This window comes from Myotis myotis, unplaced genomic scaffold (genome assembly GCF_014108235.1).
Source record: "Myotis myotis isolate mMyoMyo1 unplaced genomic scaffold, mMyoMyo1.p scaffold_m19_p_15, whole genome shotgun sequence".
NCBI lineage: Eukaryota > Metazoa > Chordata > Mammalia > Chiroptera > Vespertilionidae > Myotis > Myotis myotis.
In genome coordinates, this window is record NW_023416319.1 from 33,315,585 (window position 1) to 33,332,648 (window position 17,064).

The 17,064-nt window shown below is 40.6% G+C and overlaps 1 protein-coding gene and 1 long non-coding RNA gene across 5 annotated transcripts in view; both read right to left on the reverse strand.

Moving 5' to 3' along the window:
* Positions 1–4,610: 4,610 nt before the first annotated feature.
* Positions 4,611–8,551, reverse strand: LOC118670035. Its single transcript, XR_004972203.1, has 3 exons — positions 6,507–8,551; positions 6,325–6,399; positions 4,611–5,233 (listed from the first exon to the last, which is right to left on the reverse strand). It is a non-coding gene; the product is annotated as an uncharacterized LOC118670035 (long non-coding RNA).
* A 468-nt stretch (positions 8,552–9,019) lies between these two features.
* The window catches only part of ANK3 (ankyrin 3), a 461,267-nt gene continuing 453,222 nt past the window's right edge, over positions 9,020–17,064 (reverse strand). For all 4 annotated transcript variants that reach the window (XM_036336813.1, XM_036336815.1, XM_036336812.1 and 1 more), the window contains one exon: positions 9,020–11,780. The gene's annotated coding sequence lies outside the window, so the exon portion shown is untranslated. The remainder of the gene's footprint in view (positions 11,781–17,064) is intronic.

Here is a 17,064-nt window from a genome sequence, read left to right on the forward strand (position 1 = left end):
GTACTTAGTAATGAGTTGTCTTAAGCATTATGCACTTTCTAAGACAAAAGTAAATTTCTTTTTTTCTCCCTCTTTGGGGGAGGAGGTAAAGGTAGACATTTTCAGTTTCATCTTATCAAGAATGGGAAGACCTCTCTTTTAAAAACCAATTTAATTTCTCTATAAACAATGTGAAACATACGTCTTTAGGACAAAACGTCTTCAGAACAATCATAATGGGGGCACATTTAAAGAGAGGGAATATTTTTGACTCCTGACTCTCACAGAACCCTTCCTTTTGTTACTATCCAACCAGGCTGCATTCCTGCTGCAGCACAAGGAACCTTTAAAATGATTCGTTTGCTGTGTCTGTACAGTGTTGAACTTCTAGGGCCATGATGATTTAATTCCTGGTCAAAATTCTGTCTGTGATTAAGATAATAGTAGTTGCCATTACTGAACAAATGCTTTTACATTTATGATCTTGAATCCTCAAATACCCTTGCAAGGCAGGGTTAGTATTCCATCCACACATGGAAAGAGAATTGCTCAAGATCACAGAGGGTATCTGAGCTAAGCGGTGCCTTTCCAATGCCCTTGGAGTGAAAACTGCCACGTTGAAGGGGGTACAATAGAAATAGTCTCAAGCACCAGAGAAAGCACTGGACAACAACCCTGCCTTCAGTTTCTTGATTTAGCTCCTGTACTAATTCCCTGGTTACCAAACTCAGCTCTGTCTCTAGGTTATTGCTTTCAAAAGCCTCCCAGTGTCCTCATGAGAACAGCCCTCACAAGTCCCTACCACGGCCCGACTTTGCTGCCTGTGGTCACTGACCTTTAGTACGGCATGGTCTCTCATGCATACCTGTAAGTCAGTATGCTCCTGGTTTGGACACCTGCCCACACTGTACATGGAAGAGGCAGCGCTCCATTCTAATATCCTATTTGACTTTTGCAGGGAATTCACTTTCATTTATGACTGGCAAGTTCTGAACGTTAATATTATTTTGGATGATGAAGAGATAGATAAATCATCCAAGAATCAAAATCTTTTTATTTTAATCGGTTGATATAACTGTGGCCCCAACTCAAAAAAAAAAAAATAGGTTCTGGATACAAGTTTCCCATGGCACTACCTCCACCCCTCACCCCAGATACATACACATTTTACGCCTCTGTGAACAACAACCAAAGATACTTTTCTCCTGGAGCAGAGGAAGTGGATTTGGAGAAACAAGAATGAGATTGGAGGTTATTGTGTCAAGAGGGGACCTTCCTGTGTTAGAAAAGAAGTTAGTGACGAACTTTGGAGAAGCTGAGCAGTATGGTAGAGACAGAGGGGGATTTTCTAGCAGGATGCTCACTGTTTGTCTCTTGGCTGGGCATGGAGCACCATTAGTTCAGGGGCAAGAGAGGGAGAGGGGGATACTGGAGCCCTGAGGCCTTGGAGGGTAATGGGAGTGGGGCTGGACTTCAGAGCCCCAGAGTGGATGTCCCCTGGCCTCTGGGGCAGCAGCAGGTAGCATCCTAGAGCATGAAAGACTGTCATAGGCCACCTACCTACATCACTACTCACACACACAGAGGCCCGGGCCAAGCATTTTCCTCTGTTTTATCTTTCATCTTAATACACCACCACAACTAATAAAACATAGGTAACACGGGTGGAGACTTGACTCTGCACCAGATACTTTTTGAAGTGCTTTGTGTGGATGAGTTCATTTCCACCATTTGTGGTTGACAAAAACTATCACCCCCCGCCCTAGCTGGTTTGGCTCAGTGGATAGAGCATTGGCCTGCAGACTGAAGGGTCCCAGGTTTGATTCCAGCCAAGGGCACATGCCTGAGTTGCGGGCTCGATCCCCAGTAGGGGATGTGCTGGAGGCAGCCGATCAATGATTCTCTCTCATCATTGATGTTTCTTTCTCTCTCTCTCTCTCTCCCCCACCCCTCCCTCTCTCTTTCCTTTCCCCTCTGAAATCAATAAAGAAATATTTTAAAAAAATTAAAAACAAAAAACTATCACCCCCATTTTCCAGGTAAAGAATATAAAGGCTCAGTAAATTGCCCATGGCCATATAACTAGTACACATGATGCAAATTACACACAAGTATATATGCCCATGAAACTCTTTTCTCCATGTCCTAAATATCTAAAATTTGGGCTGCTTTTGGAAACTAGTCTCACTTTTGGCTGAGTAGCCTTATATATAATCTCAAGCCAGGCTTTATGTTGAGCTCAAGTGCTTCTTGTGATCCACATGGAGTCTTGAGTGGCATTCAAGGCTCTCCATGGTGAGCTTCCCTTTCCATCCTTGCCTCCTTTCTTAAGTTCTGACCAAAGCAAACTTTGTTCATGCTTCCAGGATATTTTTGTCCTTCTAGCCTCTTTGTTCCTTTGGCCCTGGCCTCCTTTCTTCACATGTTAAAATACGACTCATTTTTCAAGTCCCAACTCATTTAGCTAGTGTTTATTGAGTGTCCAATATGAGCAAGGTGTACAGGCCTTCTGTTAGGCCTTCTCCAGTTTACTTTGTCAATAGTAATCCTAAGATGGTGGTTGTAATGATAATGTAATACTACCAATAACCGTAACAACAGTAGCCAACACATGTAGTATTTGCTATGTGTTAGGACTGTTTTGTGCTTTATATACATTCACTTCTTTAATATTGTTTTATGTTCTATTTATTCAAGAACATATCTTATTTTATGTTCTATTTATTTAAGAACATATCTTGACATATCTTGGTTTTCTGATGAGATTAAAACTTTTGGAGTCTGTGGATCCCAGTTCTTGTTCCTTTTTATTTTTATTTTTTAATACATTTTTATTGATTTCAGAGAGGAAGGGAGAGGGAGAAAGAGATAGAAACATCATTGATGAGAGAGAATCATTGATCAGCTGCCTCCTGCACACCCCCCACTGGGGATCAAACCCGCAACCCAGGCATATGCCCTTGACTGGAATCAAACCCATGACCCTTCAGTCTACAGGCCGACACTCTATCCACTGAGCCAAGCCGGCTAGGGCATTCCTTTTTATTTTTGATAAATAGCTATACGTATGGTAGGTATCTATTTATCTATCTATTTGACAATTACTTGGTCTGAAAGAAATAAAGAGCTTATGAGTGGAATTTTATATATACACATGTGCATATATACTCATATCCTACTTCCATCCCATCATACAGATTTCCAGTGTTCTAGAAAAATCAAAAGAGCTGACAATTCAGGGCCTGCATTCCTAATATTTTGTTAGAACTAACCTATCTCTGTGGTTTTAGTTGGGGCATGTGTTCTCAGGTTTTCCACAGTCCCTCTACTCTATAATGCTTTGCACCAGGCTCTGTAGTAGCTGATTCTGGATACTTGTAAAGCCAAAGGCAATTTTAGATTCTAGCTGCAGGTTGGGCCTGCCAGGGTAAGAATATCTGTAGCCATCATGCAATGTAGCCACTCAGGCTGTCTGAGCAGCTGTTTTCTGTTATTGTTCCATTGGCAAGATGCTTGTTTCATCCAGAAAGAGGGCTCATTTTTTTGTGGTACTAGTACAGTAAGGGCGGTGCTGTGTTTGGGTGATTCAAAGAGTCGTTTGAAGATCTGATGCTGTGACACATACCAGGGAACTTTAACAACCGTCCCATCACATGTCCTCAGCACAAGATGGAAAAACACCATGATGATTCCTGACAGTAATGAAGCTTTTATAGAATTCTGTGGAGGAGGAGTTGATTTATAAAGCTCTTCTCAACAAGTCTTCATGGGGGGGTAGAAACACAGCAACCCTCAAAGGCAAACTGATGTCTTTTTGATACTTCACAATGAGTCACTGAAGATGTTGCTGTTTTTCCTTGACATTCACAGCATCAGATATGTATTCCCTACTTGTTTGTGCTCCCCTCTTACCCCACATCTACTTAGACAACAAATGTGTGATGAATGTTCTTATTCATCAAATATATTTTGTACCTATAGGTATCAAGCCTTGTCCTAGATGCTCTGGATGTAGCAATGAATAAGGAGGACAGGATCTAGTGTACAGATATACTATAGTGATAAATGCTATAAAGGGAATAAGTATGGAGATGTGATGGAATAACTGGATCAGGGGATATGGCTACTTTAGAGAGGGTGTACATGGAAGGCCTGAAGGTGGCCACCTGGAGGTTGAGATGGCGTTTCCCTGGCAGAGGGTAAGTACAAATGGGATGGGAATGACATGAGGAGGAACTTGGCATTTTTGAGGAACAGAAAGGAAGCTAGAACTGTGCTGTGGAGAGTACCAATCTGTGAAGAGATAAGGAACTTGCACCACTGTAAATCTGTGCACCATTTCCTTCTCAAGAAAGCCTTAGTATATTTTAGAAAAAGTCAACTGAACTAAAGGATATGCTTAGTAGCATAGTTGGTTTACATTCTGGATCAGGTTTTTTTTTTTTGTTGTTGTTGTTGTTTTTAAAATCTCATTGAAGATAGGCACCAAAATTTTCTCAGACTAAGGTAAGTCCATGGACTATACTTTATCACTGGTCTGGAAGGTAGTGAGAGAAAAGGATAAGATTACATGATGTGGTTATAGAGGTAGGTAGGAGCCACATCAAGTTTAGATGCACAAGTGAAGATCAACTCTTCACTAAAATGCTATAAAATATAAGTAAAGCCAAGTAACCCCTTCAGACCCTTAATACGAGTTTTAGCATTTGAAATAGTACAGAGAGAACAACCAAACTGCACTGAGGTGGGGACCTTAGGTCGGCCATTAGACTGGCGCAGGAATCAAGTTATTTGCTTATGCACATCAGCTTCATAGTAGATAATTAAAAATCACACCTCAGTAAATCTGTATGGTATGATCCAGGTACGTGTTCATTCTGCAGATGCCAAGAGCTAGAGGTTGAAGACTGGTGGTCCACAGGCATGTTTGTTTGACTCACAATATTATTGTGGAGGGATAAAATACCAACATTTTAAAAATGAGAAAATCTAGCAGAGCTAGTTTTTAGAAGGCAGACTCTTTAGGAGGGGAATGTGCTTACACAAATGCCCACCGCCCTTTAATGTTTTCTGCCTGGTTTGAATATTACTCATGGGTTATGCTATAATAACCAATGACAGAACAATCTCAGTGGTTTACTAGAAAGGTTTATTTCCTGCTCACATTGCATGTCCACTGCGGGTTGACTGTGGCTCTGCTCCATGTCACCTTTACTCCAGCACCGGGCCAGGGAGCAGTCTGTGTGGAGCATTGCTAGGGTTGAAGGAGGAGGAAAGGGAGCATGAAGAAAAATGCACTAGCTCTTAGAGCAGCGGTTCTCAACCTGTGGGTCGCAACCCCTTTGGGGGTCGAAAGACCCTTTCACAGGGGTCGCCTAAGACCATCGGACAGCACATATATAATTACATATTGTTTTTGTGATTAGTCACTATGCTTTAATTATGTTCAATTTGTAACAATGAAAATACATCCTGCATATCAGATATTTACATTATGATTCATAACAGTAGCAAAATTACAGTTATGAAGTAGCAACAAAAATAATTTTATGGTTGGGGGTCACCACAACATGAGGAACTGTATTAAAGGGTCGCAGCATTAGGAAGGTTGAGAACCACTGTCTTAGAGGATCTGCTTTACTTTCATTGGCCAAAGCAAGTGGTATAGCTAAGGTGATGTCAATGGGATGGGAAACTATAATCTACCATCAGGGAGAGGCAGCCAATAATTTATATACAATGCAGTCTACCACAGCCCTTTTGTCTAATTTAGATGACCTAGCTAGTCTCCACAGACATTTGAGAGAATGACTACTTTAGCCTAGGGAACTTGAGAGTTCAAAGTTTTATTATAGTTAAAAACATGAGAATCACTCTAAAGCTTACTGTACTACAGTTGTCCCCACTATATCCATCTATCCATGTAAGCATCTGTCTATATGTCTATCTCTCTATCAGCCTTGAATGGGTTAAGGTTTTTGCAGGCTTTTCCTTAGATACCCTTTACTTTTTTTAGGCGCTACCGAAGTAAGGCACATTGACATGATGGCAGGTTAGCAAGCCAGGCTCTCATGAGGCAGCTCTAGCTCTGCTCCTTTCTGCACTTGAGCACTGCTGTCCATGGGTAGGTTGTGCGCCCAAACTGAGCCATCAGTGTGTCCTACAGCATAGCTGGAGTCTGGTAAAACTTAACCATAGAGAACAAGTAAATGGTTAGCATGTGAAGCTGAATGTTGATTACACTCTCTGTGCACCCAGCTCTCTTCTTGGGACTGTGGAAAGCACAAGATAGCCAGAGTTACCATTAAGGATGTGGATTTGATTGCTGAATCATGGGGCACTCACTTAGTTTGCATGAGTTGCCAGTGTGGGTTGGTGTCAGTAGGATGGACTCTGTGAAGAGGTCAGAATTGTGAAGGACTGGATATAAAGTAAAGAACATTGTGTATGAGTTCAAAGTTTCAACTGGTTCCATCTAAATCAGGAGTTTTTGGAAGCGAGATGGGCTTGCAGAGTTGTTTATATACCTTTGAAATGTTTCAGAAGTTTTCTACCAAAATTGATGTTTTTGTCAGGCCTTGAGTCTCACTTAATTGTGAACGTGCAATGGCTCCACTCAGCAGAGCTGGCTTTTTCCTTTCCCAGGAGCTTTCAACTTCACACAGAGGCTGTTTGTCTTCTTCTCACTTGAAAGATAGTGGGCAGGAAACAGATGTATTCTGTACCTGGGAGAGCATCTGAAAAGTGGCAGGCATTCAACACATGTTGAATGAGATGGGTAGATGGATGGGTTTGATAAAACCACATGATCTACCCTTCTCTTCTCACTCCCTTCTTTATTCCATATTCTGCTTGGCACTGAGGATAAAAAATAAGGTAGATGTTTTGCTTGCCATAAAAATAACTCAAGCACGAACTCAACTTTTTGCTGCCTTCTCCTTCTCTCAATCCAATCAAACAGAGACTGGGAATAGAAATGAATAAAGTAGATTGTGTTTTGGAGGCAAGAGAAAAAGGAGGGACAATGTGAACAAGAAAACACATGCTTGTCGAAACATGGCAGGTGCATTTTTGCTCCAAGTAGTTGTTATAAGGGATCTCAGAAACAACATTGTCACTTCCTTAGATTTTAAAGAGAATTCAGATTTCATTTTTTTAAAATCTAAAATCTCCTGATTAAAAAAAACGTTGGCCATCTTTTTTCAAATTCTGTTTGGTCTAAACAAAACACCTCTGCAGGCAGTATGCATCCCAGGGATTCCTAGGATGTAATTTCTGTACCTTCTTGTCTTTAACCAACCCAGAAAACACTGGCAACACTGAGGTGGGATTGTTGAGGTAGGCAGTTTTAAAAACTTTGGATACCATGTCTGAAAGAGAGGAGACGAATCTGACTCATTCATAGAGATTAGGGATCATGGCAAGGTCTCTACACTCTTGCCTAGTTTCTCCATGGCCAGTCAGTGATGATGCCCATCACTATGGGAACGATGCCTGACTCAGCAGCATCACTGGTGTGCTGTTTGCTGGTGTGGTATTGGCTATCCATGCCCAATTATTTAAGACTTTGTGGCTAATCAGGGATTGTGCACCTGGAAAGGGCTAGTGGAGGATGGTGGCACAAGTTAGTTCTCAGTGAATGAAGTTATTAGACTCAAAAGCTGTGCTTTCCTCTAATTTCCAACCTGCTTGAGCCTGTAAAGAAAATGGTGCGCAAGACGGTGCACAGAGTAACATTTCCCATTTACTGTTCTTTGCCCTATGATGTTTGACTCATTCAGGTACTCAAATACTTACTGAGCACCTACTGTGGATGCAGCAGAACAAAGTCCCTGCTCTCAGGGAGCACAGTCTAGTCTGAGGACCTGGTAGTGTGCCTCAGATGCAGGAAGCCTGTAAGTCCTCATTCCTTCCCAGCTCTCAGAATTATGCCATTGCTTGAGTTAGATTTCAGAAGAGAAGTGGATGATGTTGAGGGAAAGTTGGCAGGGAGCTCACTTATTTTTCTGGGATACGGACAGGGCGTTTTAAGGTAGTCCTGGAGAAAAAGACCTGACAGTTCCCTTCTTGTTTCTGGTGTACCATTCATGGCCTAGTGCTTCATCCCACCGCCTTTATAATCCTCTCAGCATGTTCAGCTCTGCTTTGCTTTGGAACTCCTTTGAGGAATTAGGAGTCTCAGGATGTCCTGTTGGAAATGCAACCCTTGGGGTATTTATTCCTTAATGCAGAAAGCACCAAGGAATGAAGGGTAAAATTTCTTCACTGCAGGATCACCTAGTAGTGCATTTTACTCGTGGCTGTCGGTCATTGAGTGTGGCAGATATAATGGTAAATTTCATTTTAGTCTATTTTGAATGGTCTGCATTTAATTGTTAAAGAACCAAAGGCTATAGGACCTACTACTAAGGATGTTAGTCAGAGTCCATTCTGTTATTCATTTATTTTGTATTGGTGCATGCTTAGCTAGGTAACCACGTAAATTAATTATGCCACTGTTCTTTCTTTTCTTTCTTTCTTTCTTTCTTTCTTTCTTTCTTTCTTTCTTTCTTTCTTTCTTTCTTCTTTCTTCTTCCTTCTTTCCTTCCTTCCTTCCTTCCTTCCTTCCTTCCTTCCTTCCTTCCTTCCTTCCTTCCTTCCTTTCCTTCCTTCTTTTTTTTTTTTTTTTTTTTTGGTCTCTGTTACCAAAAGAACTCTTGGAAAGTCTGGTTCAAATCTCAATGTTAGACATGTTTATTTCTGGACTATTTGATCATAAATTCATGAGCAAGGAGCAGTGCCATATGACTAGGAAATTACACACCTTTTAAAATGCCAGAATCAAGAACACCAAGACTCACTCAGGAAGTTAGCTTTTGGATCAGTGGCTTCTTCAGAGAATTATCACCTCGGCAAATTATATTTCTGAGCTTCTCACATATCCCTGCTGTGACCTGATGCTTATAAAAGCAAGCAAACAACTTTTTTTATTTGCCTTGGAGAAAAACCTGTCTTGATGGAACCCAGGAGAATACCAAATGAACATGTTGGAATACCAGGACACTGTGGTAGTATTTATTAATAGAGGAAAGAAGCCTGCTGCTTATATGTTCAGTGAAGTAGGTCCCTCTTAGGAATGGTAGAATAACCCTGCACAGTATATTGCCATAACTTGGCAATTTAATAGTGATAATACATTTTAATTGAACAAACTCAGGAATTTGGTAAGAATATAAAATTGAAAACCAGCAAATATCAGGAATCTTATCATCAAATTTTTTTTCCTCAAGTGAGGAAAAAGCTTAAATTTTATAAGCCAGCAGGTCAAAGACAGTATTAGGAATATATAACATATGCTCCCAATTCAATCCATGCATACACATATACATATACACAGATGCAAATAAAATCTTGATCATCCTATTTTTGCTACTTCTCTGATTAAATTTATGAACTTTTGCTTGACCTTAAGTTTAGCTCATCAGATAGTCCTGAAGTCAGGTTTTCAGGTATATACAAATAACACGCATTTAATACCCAGACAAGCACACTTCAAGCTTCTAGTTCAGAATAAACACCTTTCTGTCAAGGATTGTGCCTCCACAATTCGTAACTCTTATATGGGAAGTTAGGACACATGGATTCTGATCGTTTAACAGAGAGGCTTTTGGGGCAAGTTTCTTTTAAAAACCTTTCCGCCTGGGTAGGTTGGGGTGGGGGGAATGTCATAGGATAATTTTGCTGCAGTGGGAGGGGCACATTCCATATTTGTCTCTCCTCCGTCCCACTGTTCTCTAAAAAATCAATGAAAAAATATCCTCTGGTGAGGATCAAAAAAATAAACAAATAAAAATAATGAGACAGACTGTGGTGCCTGGAGACCATACACCTGGCTGGAGAGGGCAACATGGCCCCAGAAGGTGCCTCTGGCAGTGAGGCCAAATCTTTTCAAGAGAAGTTAGAAATCTGGTTACTGTGCAAAATTTCCTAACTTCTAAGCACTGACAATGAATGTCAATGGAAAAAACAAACAATTGCTTTATGGGCTAAAACAGCGGCAAGTGGAGTGGTTCATTCTGGACATGCCAGTTCTAATAGCTCCAACTTCCCACTTTTGAGGGGTGGTGGTGGGACAGCCCAACCCAGATGTGGGCAAAGATCAATTGTCATTGATCTTTAATTCATGGCTCCTCTATGAAATGCTCCACATTTTTGTAGATTGGGAGTTTGCAGGGCGGAACGGAATGTTAGGGGGACTATCTCCTTAGTGACCGCAGAGGCAGAGGCACCAGGAGGACTGGTGAGGAGGATCGGTGCTGCCAAATGATCAGGAGCTAGGCAATGATCTTCTGCCAGAGAACACAAGGACGCGGTAGAGCACAGACAGGTGAAGAGTTTAACACAATTTATTTTATGCTTAAATAATCGACTAGGTCATCCAGTGTATGGTTTTTCATACATATGTCATTAGAGCTATGTGTCCATGAATGCTGATTTCATATGAATATAATCAACAAATTAAAGAATTTCACCAAAACCCAAATAAAAATGCCCTTTAAAACACTGCAGCCTTATTAACCTAGTATGACACTGCTAGAATGGTTACAAATGATTGGCTTACTGAAAGGTGTCTACATCTTATAGCCAGTACACGATACAGTGAGAATTTTACAGCGTGCTGCCATTCTACTAGCTAAGGACTTCTGTTCAGTCCATTTTAAACACCCCTGACTGGGGCCTCTTATGAGCACCATCCACCTCTAAAGCGGCAAGCATTACCCCCCTTTTAAGCACTAACAGAGAGCACCCCCTCCCCCTAAAGCAACTACTGTATAGGTGTTTTTTTTTTTCTTCCATTTTTAGGTCATTTAATTGGAAAATTGGCAATAGCAACAAATATTAGATGAAGGGCTTTTTGTTTACAGATAAAATCTTCTGTGTTGCAGTATACGGTAGTGTTTGCAAAATTGGAAAAGATTTAATCAAAATAAGGTGATACACATGCATCAAAATATTAGTATTCTGAAGAAAATTTTTTTTTTCACAGAACTACAGAATTCCTCATTTTGGGAATTATTTAAATTTGCAGCAGATTTTAAAGATTTGCTTTTTTAAAATCAAGCTAGCAGTTTTGCATATACAAACATTATAATTGCTAATATACAAGAATCAGTAAAGGTCCCCCCCCCACCCAGAACCCCTCCCTCCTCTTCTAGGGTGAAGTCCCTTGAGACCTCTATGATGTTAAATGCATTTGCAATATTCTGTTTGTGTTCTAAGAGGCAGTGCCTTATCAACATTTATTCTATTTTTCTGTTAGAATTTATACACTGTTATTATTTACAGCAAAACTATAGATGTCTTAAAAAAGAAACAAATAGTGTTTATACCCTGACAGTTTGGGTCCAAGAAAAATAAGGCGAGCTGTTGTGGATTTAGTAATTTTAGTGTTTCTCTGATTTCATCAGTCCATCTCCTTCTGTTCCTTCTGGAGGCAGGAATTTCTTCCTTTTGTAAATGACACCAAGTTACTTGAGATAAACTGTTAACGGCATGGCTTCTTGTATATACACTGCATTGCTAATTGCACACGTGCCAATCCTGGGAATGAAAGTGAATTTCCATGCTCTGTAAGTTGGCTCATGCTAAATTAAAATGTGGGTGGTTTCCTTTTTCTCTTTTCTTTTTGTGTAAAAAAAAAAAAGTCATGCCATTCATGTGTGGAAGCAGCAAACACACACACACCCTTCTCCTCGAATCTTTACTTCCTGCTGACATGTCTTCCATGAATTTCTCAATACTGGCAGTAAAAACACATGATCCTGTGGAAAGACAGACAGTAAGTAGTGAGGTTAGCTTGCTTTCTTTTTTTTAAAAAAATAGAGAACTTGTCTAAGCCTTCCTTGCCATTCAACATAAAAGGATCAGAGAATGGGGGTCCTGGGCCTCCTAATGGGGCGGGTTAGCATGAAACTTTGGACTCAGGCTATCTGCCTGAGAGGACAAGGCCCTGAGGTGTGCCGGAAAGCTCTTTGAAGGCAATGACCTCCCCTTGCTGATCCCGTGACCTCATGCAACTTTGTTTGCTCTATTTGTGGTTTTAGAGATTGAGTCAGAAGGACTCTCTTCTAGGTCTGTCTTTGATGCCCGGGTCATTCACTCAGGCCCTTGGGGAAGCCCTGGGGGGCCTCTGGTTTATCTGCTCTCTGAGATTTCCACCAACAGCAAATTAGCAGGGGCATGGGGTTTTCATGGGCACAAAGGCAACCAGTCTTTCAAAAAGGGAGGACAGTGTTATTGCTTCATTACTAGAAAATTGTTTTTCCATATGCACATTAAAATGGAAGACTATCTTCAGCCATTGGAAAGAATACTTTCCCCTTTCCTGCCCCACATCAGTCGTGACAAGATAAATTAATTTTGAGGTTTTTTTTTTTTTTAGGCTCCACTAAGATTCTCTTGTCTTACTCGATAATACCTGCATAAAGTATCTGTTTTGTAGCCACTCTTAATATGTCAAAATAAATCAACATTCTTTGGCAAAGGTTTTCATACTTTGGTGCAGTATGTATTGTTCTTGGTATGAACTTTTTCTCCATAAAATAAAATTATTCCCACATCTAGTCCTTTGTCAGTGTGAAGGTGACAAACTTGAATGCCTGCCCAAGAACAAGACACAGCCCCTACAGAAAACTGAGAAAGGCTGGCACAACCCTGCTCACCAACATGTAAGCAGGTCTAGGATAACCTTTAGGATTATTTCTGTTGAGGCCCAAAAGTCTTCCCAGTGACCTTGATGTTGTTTACTTATCCTGGACAAGTTTCTTCCCCTTTAGATGGGTCACCCGGGATACCTTGGCTTATGTAAACATATTGGTACAGCACTTCCTTTGTCTGCTCTACTGCGGTTCAGGCTTCCATTTTTGTATTAAAAGTGCTACCGACCTCCATGCCCCAGGTCATCAATGCTGAGAGCCAAGAACATCAAAGTATCAATTCCTTCTGGGGTGATTTCAACACCCGCCCCCTCCCATGGCTCTGCAGAAGCTCCAGGGAAGGAAAGTGACTCATTTGGACAGGCTCCATCCCAGAAGGTGTGTAAATCAGAGTAAGAAGATCAGGATTTTCTCACGTCTGTTTTTATATTATTCCTAATCTTCCAGGCACCAGGCTTCTTAGATGGTCCTATAATGTTACCCTAGTGCTATCATGCTGTTTTCTTAGGGAGAATTTTCAGCAATTTTCTCTAATCAAACCCCTCCCACAGACCCCAGCTTTTAACAGCTTAAAGGATACATAATTTACACACCATACAATTCACCTATTGTAAATATAGTTTTATAGTGTTTAGTAAATATATGTAGATGGGCAACTCAATTGAACTTTATTTATTTTTGCTTCATCTCTTCCAAAAACGAATCCAACTTCCAAGGATAAATCTGGCTGTAAGGTCTTTCTCTTTTATCACCCAATGCAAACGACCATTATCTCTCTAGAAATAGCGGATATGTTTCTATTATTTAAAAAGTGCTATTAATTATTCCCATTTGTATTCAGGTATGATTTGAGGGATAGTTTTTAAAAAAGTTGGGAATTAGTTCCCCTTATAAATCTCTCTTGTTCTCACACCAGAGTGTGTGGGCTCCAATCACACAGGGTGCAGGAAGGTCATCATTGGATAAAAGACTTTATGCCAAGTTGCACAAAAAGCATTAGAGCCTTGGCTGAGTGCCTCTTATAAAACATCAACATCCTGTATAAACTGTGATAAGAGCGACACCTGATGGAAAGTGTGAGAGGGCAGGAGCCATTAAGACAGCGGTTCTCAACCTGTGGGTTGCTAGTCCTTTCTCTCTTTCCTTCTTGTTGGATCCTGGGTTTTGTACTTTTAGCCCTTGAACAACATTTGTCCCATCTCATTCCTCCTTGCAAGATAAGAGTTCCAGAAGGACAGGCAGCATGGAGGTTTTCTTCATGATTACATATCTACCCTTTTCATTCTTCACCAAGTGAAAGGTCAAATATCTTTTTAAGGAATAAATATAATTAGTCAGCTTTTTGACTCAGATAAATTATGGCCCTGGCAAGCTTGGGCACTGTTGCCACTCTTGGCTTCCATATGGCTGTGAGATCCTGAGCATTTCCCCCAGAGGCTTGGAATACAGCTATCCTGCAGTTTTTACAGCTTCTTTCTAGGGACCTTCCCTTGCCACTGACTCACTAATCAGCCCTCTAATGGTAAATTTGAAGTAAATGTTTTATAGATTATGGCTACCTTAAAAATGAAAGTTTGCTTTACTTAAAAAACACCAAACTACCCTCCCCCCAAACAGTTTTTACTATGTAGAGTATGAAGAAATTTACTATAGGTTGCCTTTGTACAAACTTTGATTCAGAGTTTGCTTTTAGGTCTTTAAGCCATCGAATACTATTAAAATATTAATACAAGTAATAGTTAATAACTAGTTTCTGGATATGTTCAAATTTCATAGCTTTTGCTCATTAGCTGTAGGACCTTAGGTAAGTCTTAAATTTTAAAACTTCCGTTTCCTCATTTATAAAAAAGGAGGGTAGTAGTTACCCTATAGTATTGCTTTGCGGAGTATATGAATGGGGGGTATATAATAACCTTACCTAGTACTTGTCATACAGTAATCATTTGATAGAATGACTATTATTCATAAATAATTTTAGAAAGTCAGGTTGGTGTAACAGAAAGGGCACAGCTAGGCAAGCGTATCAGTCGTGAGCTGTGTGACAGCAGAAACGCCACCTGACATCTCTGAGCCTCGGTATCTTCATCTCTAAAAGGAAGTAAACAAAACTGGTCTGACCTGCTTCAAGGCTTGTTTGAAGGACTACACAAGAAGAAAATGGAAAAGCACTACAAATCACTCTATACTACTTGCCACTTAAAAAGCACTATAAACTATAAATCACTATATACTACATACAAATCTTTTTTTTATATATATATATTTTATTGATTTTTTACAGAGAGGAAGGGAGAGAGACAGAGAGCTAGAAACATCGATGAGAGAGAAACATCAATCAGCCGCCTCCTGCACATCTCCCACTGGGGATGTGCCCGCAACCCAGGCACATGCCCCTGACCGGAATCGAACCTGGGACCCCTCAGTCCGCAGGCCGACGCTCCATCCACTGAGCCAAACCGGTTTCGGCTACATACAAATCTTTATAGTGATTTTAAGCCATTGGCTTTTCCCTTACATTAAAAGTAGGATGGTTGTGGCTCAGTATTGAAGAAAAGCAGGTGCAGGGTTCAGATAACTCAAAATTAAACTGGCTGTACAATGGGAAATAAAAATTTGATGTCACTGTCTGAGACTCAGTGAAATTTGAAAAGTATTCTGCTTGCTTAGTTCTGTATTTGTTTGTTTTGTTTTTTTAAAAGGCAGCTAGCAGGGCTATAAAATTTCTTAATCTATTTGCAGATTGGTTTTTCCAAAGCACACGTTCAGTGTCCTGGAATTCTAGGCAGTATTCTTGGACTCATTTCCCAGGTTTACTACGGAAGGTAAATACCACCCTGGAGAGTAGACTGGGGCTTGCAGTCAAATTGCCATTCTTTCCATCTGACACACTGAGTTTGCTCTACCCTGAAGTTATTCCCATATTCATATGAATTCTCCTACTGAGTTTCTCTCTCCTTTGAGGGCTATAGCAAGTTAGCCCAGGCCCTGACAACTTCTTCACAATATGTATTATTTATAATTTTAAAGCCTCTCGTATATTTATTGAGCAAGTGGCTTCTCTGCTAATACTCTCTAAAGGGCCTTGGATGCATAGCACTGTCATATAGATTTGGTATCATTTATTCATGGATATTAGGTATTTGTTACTCTATAAAAATGGACCAGCTAGTGTAGGGTCATTCAAAGAACTTCTGGTTCTTTTTTTTAAAAAAAACACGTTTTTATTGATTTCAGAGAAGGGAAAGAGAGAGCGAAAGATGGAAACATCAATGATGAGAGAGAATCATTGATTGGCTGCCTCCTGCATGCCCCCCACTGGGGATCGAGCCCACAACCCGGGAATGTGCCCTTGACCGGAATCAAACCTGGGACCCTTCAGTCCACAGGCCGACACTCTATTCATTGAGCCAAACCAGCTAGGGCCACTTCTGGTTCTTTTCCATCTGGTGTCTGAGTCTATGACTGAATGAGATGTTAAACTTTAAGGGACACGCTATAAGGGTCATACTGAAGCTGACTGACCTAGTTTCCATTTTCACTTCACTTATCACTTACTGGTAGAATTGCTTAAATAGACCAATTCAAGACAGCAAACTGATGTTCGGTGTTTTAGTAATTTGCTACATAATGTCTTCATCAAGTTTAGCTGTATGACATGCATAATAGGTAGGTTCATTCTAGATATTGTTACACTGATGTCGTCCTTAATTATCCAATCTCTTACCCTTATCAGCCAATAAAAACCAAATCATGTTGCTATCTCTTGATTCATCCTACCTTTTACCATCCTCACTGCCCAAGCCAGGATCTACCATAGTCACTTCACAGGTTTTCTTGTCATCCATCATTGCCACTTCTGATTGACTCTCTGCCCTGCAGCTAGAGTGAGTGATGCAGAACACAACCTGCATCATAGCCCACCCTTGCCTAAGAACCTTCAATGGTTTCCCACTGTTTTTGGGGTAAAGACCAGAATCTTAACAAAGAAACACACAAGGCCTATTCGGATCTTTCCCACCTTTCCAGACACAATGGCAAACTCTTCTGCCACTTACAGTGACCCGTTCTCACAGTTTCTTTTTCCCTGTTTCCTCCTTGCCTCTGCAGAATGACATTGCTTGTGCCTACGCATAGCAAATTTCCCACCCCTCATCTGCTGAGTCCTGTTCAATTCTTTAAAACACAAACATCCCTTTCCCCAAGGAAAGCTTCCCTGTCACCTCAGATCCAGGTCAAGTTCCAGTTCACAGGTTTGACAGTGTGGGCTCATTCATTTAACTTAAACTTGGCAACCACTTGTTGGGTTTGTGTATCCTGTTTTTTGCCATTTTTTGTTTACGAGATATTGGGCAAAATTTTGGGCCTGTTTTCTCACCTGTTAAATGGGTTG